General features: G+C 41.1%; 1 pseudogene; it reads right to left on the reverse strand.

Annotated features, from left to right (window-relative positions):
• Nucleotides 1-2,475: 2,475 nt before the first annotated feature.
• LOC124108611 (nuclear inhibitor of protein phosphatase 1-like) lies at nt 2,476-3,424 on the reverse strand (annotated as a pseudogene).
• Between the last annotated feature and the right edge of the window lie 583 nt (nt 3,425-4,007).

A 4,007-nucleotide genomic window follows, 5' to 3' on the forward strand; every position in this document is an offset into this window, starting at 1 on the left:
TTGTATTATATAGTAGTTTTGTTTATCCATTCATCACTTGATGGGCATTTGAGTTATTTCTACCTTTGGGTTGTTGTGATTAGTGCCACTATAAGCCTGTATGTACAAGGGTTCTGTGTGTGTGTGTGTGTGTGTGTTTTGCTGGAAATTGTATCCAGGGCCTAAAGCACGATATTTATTATTCTACCATTGAGCTACACCCCCAGCCCTGTGTACAGATTTTTGTTTGAACACCTTCTTTAAATTTTTGGAGGGTATATATGTAGGAGTAGATTTGTTAGGTTATATGGTGATTGTATAATTAATTGTTTCCCACAGAAGTTGTACCACTTTATATTTATACCAGCAGTGTATGGTGGTTCCAATTTTTCCACATTTTTATTAGCACTTGTTATTATCTTTTTGATCATAGCTATCCTTGTGGATGTTGAAGAAGTGTTTTGTTGTTTTAGTGAACTTTTTGTCACTATAACAAAAATACCAGAAAAGAACAACTTAGAGAAAGAGATGTTTACTTTGGCTTATGATTTCAGGGCTGTGGTCAGCTGACTCCATTGCTCTGGGCCAGAGGTAAACTAGAACATCATGGAAGAAGGGTGTGGTGGAAAAAAAAAAAGCTGCTCAGCTCGTGGCAACTGGGAAGCAGAGAAAGGGATTGAGGCACCAGGAACAAAATATAAATCCCAAAGGCATACCTCCAGTGACCTACTTCCTCCAACCACACAATACCTGCCAACAGTTTCCCTTAACAATACCATAGTTCTTTCACTTTATTACTCCATCAACTGGGCTTGGTGGTGCATTCCTGTAACTCCAGCAATTTGGGAGGCTGAGACTAGAGGATTCCAAATTCAAGTCTAGCCTCAGCAACTTAGCAAGACCCTATGCAACATAGTGAGACCCTCTCTCAAAATAAAACATAAAAAAGGACTTGGGGATAGCTTAGTAGTTAAGTGTCCAGGGTTCAATCCCAGGTGCCAAAATACTCCTCCTCCTCCTCCTCCTCCTCTTCTTCTTCTTCTTCTTCTTCTTCTCCTTCTCCTTCTCCTTCTCCTTCTCCTTCTTCTTCCATCAAATGAATTAAACCACTGATTAGGTTACAGCTCTCAGAACCTGATCATTTCAGGTTCCATTGCCTAACATGACCTCATATCCAAACTACAGCATGGGTTTCATTGTAAGTTTTCTTTCCATTCTCTTTCTTTCCCCCCTCCCTCTCTTCCTCTCTCTACCTTTCTCTTTGGTGCTTGGAATTTTTTTTGACAAAAGTTATGTTTAATTTACAAAGTAATAAAGGTTACAGGTTAAAAGTTACACATAAAGTATAAAAGGCCTATTACACAAATGTATAAATCTCTGTATAAAGCTCATATCAATGTGTCCTACCTTTGTCTCCTGTTTGTTAGCCAGGTCTTAGAGCTCTGAACAACAAGAGTTCTCAAAGGGGGCAGGGGAGGAGCTTCCAAACCAACAGCTAAAAACATCCCCTTAATAGACTTCAATTACTTGCAAAGTAAATCTTTTCATTTTTCATCTGAGTTGCCCTAACTAGTCATATCCTTTAAAAATTGCCTCATAACAATAAAAAAGAAAAGTAATGCCTTAGAAAGTAGAGGACAGTACTCTGAAATTAAATGGGAAACAGGCAAGTGGAATGCTCAGGTTTGACAAGAAAAGTTCATACAATAGTTTTAACTTAAAGTATAAACCTGTGCCTCTGGCACTGGTCACAGACAAAGGGGACTCAAAGTATTCTCATTCCATTAGAAAGGACCAAAGAGAAAAGCCTAACCATTGGACCTCAAAACCAAAGACTTGAGAAAACATTTCTGAGTTTAAACCTTAGCTTAACTGAAGAATGCTAAACCTTTTTGATCATTCTGGGATCCATAGCAACCCTTTTGCTACCTGGGACTTGAAAAGGCAGTAAATATAAATGAGGTCGCAGGGACCCCTGAGAATGGTGAGGCTTCTGCTACTTCCACAGCTCTGGATTCAACCTGGGGTTTGTGGCCTCACATAAAAATGATCCTAGAAAGGAGAAGGAAGAACGAGGTAATAAAAGGCCCAGGAAAGAGCCAGGGCAGTCTACTTAAAGGGGCCTATGAAACCTTTCTCTACATGGAAAATGTTCTGAATACAGGGTTTTTAAAAAATATTTTTTATTTTTAGTTGTAGTTGGACTCAATATCTTTATTTATTGATTTTTATGTGGTGATGAGGATTGAACCCAGCGCCTTGCATGTGCTAGATGAGCGCTGTACCTCTGAGCCACAACACCAGCCCCTGAATACAGGTCTTTATGGTATATTTTAGCCTCATTCCCAGTCTTACTATTACATGGTTAGGACCTCAGGAAACATTCTGAAAGATGATACTGCACACATGAAACGTTTTTCTCCCTAGTTCATTAGTACCCCATCACCCTTCCACACCATTTCCACTCAATTGCACCCTTCTCCATGAGCAAAAATATCAAATCAGTAAGGAAGATGTGGGCTTCTTGCCCAGCCAAGCCTATTTTGCATATTTCTTCTTGGGTTTCTTATCAGCTTCAGGGTTACAGACTGCAGGATTTGGTGTAGGGTTCACGTTCACTGCTGATGGCATGACAGGAGTCAAGTCCACATCAAGGGTGAGGTTTGGGTATGGCATAGGCAAATCACCAATGAGTGCTATTCCATGAATGCCATGTGGCTGGGAGCCTGCTTCGCTGTGTGTCAGGGCAGGACCCAGTAGAGTCCGTCACTAAAGGCAAAGTTCTGCATGCACCTGCTCCCTGATTCCTCCAGGCCCAGGGAGCCAGGACCCTCTACCCACTTCTTCTTCACTGGGACTACTGCAGTTTGCAACATGATTTGAAGGGACAACTGAGCCATCCACATCCTTTGTGTTGATGTACTCATCACCCTCGCTGAAAGTCACTTGTGAGTTCTTCCTCTTCTTCTTTGGTCTCTGAATGTCCAGATTTCCCTCCTCAATGGTGAGGGTAGAAATCCACTTGTTGTGGAAAGTGTTCATCTCTATCAGGTTCTCAGTTAGTTTGTCTCCTTTGACTACATCCAGATGTAAACCAGTTGGGGGTTTTCCTGCCCAGGTCAGGCAGTCAAATGGTGCTTGGAATTTAACATAGGGCTTCTCACAAGTATAAACTTTACCACTGAGCTACACTCCCAGCCCTCTTTGTGGCTTTGTTTTATTTTGTTTTGTTTTCATTTTTTATATATTGGGGATTGAAGCCAAGGGCACTTAACCACTGAACCACATCCCCAGTCCTTTTTATGTTTTTATTTTGAGACAGGGTCTCACTAAGTTGCTTAATTCTTCACTTAGTTGCTTAAGCTGGCTTTGAACTTGCAATGCTCCTGCCTCAGTCTCCCAAATCACTGGAATTACAGGCATGTGCCGTGGCATCTGGCTTCATTGTGGTTTTGATTTATGTTTCCTTGATAGCAAATGATGTTGAATATATTTTCTTGTGCTCATTGCCATTGATATATTTTCACTGTAGAAATGTCTATTTGGCCATTATTGCATTATCCCTCTTTATCCCTGATAACTTTCCTTGCTCTGAAATCTACTTTGTCTGAAATTTATAAAGCTCCTTTTTTTGCAGGGTATTAGTATGGTATGTCTTTCATCATCCCTTTAGTTTTTGTTATTGTTTTTGGTACTAGGGATTGAACTCAGGGGCACTTAACCATGGGGCCACACCCCCAGCCCCTTTTTGTATTTTATTTAGAGACAGGGTCTTGCTAAGTTGCTAAAGGCCTCACTAAATTGCTAAGGCTTGCTTTGAACTCATGATTCTCCTCCTCCTGAGCCACTGGGATTACAGGTGGACACCACTGTGCCCAGCTCCATCCCTTTTTTAGGGGGGATGTACCAGGAATTGGACTCAGGAGCACTTGGCCACTAAGTCACATTCCTAGCCCTATTTTGTGTTTTATTTAGAAATAGGGTCTCATTGAATTGCTTAGCACCTTGCTTTTGCTGAGGCTGGCTTT

The sequence above is a fragment of the Marmota monax genome, unplaced genomic scaffold (assembly GCF_021218885.2).
Source record: "Marmota monax isolate L192 unplaced genomic scaffold, Marmota_monax_Labrador192_F-V1.1 WCK01_AAM20220418_F8-fsc00284, whole genome shotgun sequence".
Classification (NCBI taxonomy): Eukaryota; Metazoa; Chordata; class Mammalia; order Rodentia; family Sciuridae; genus Marmota; species Marmota monax.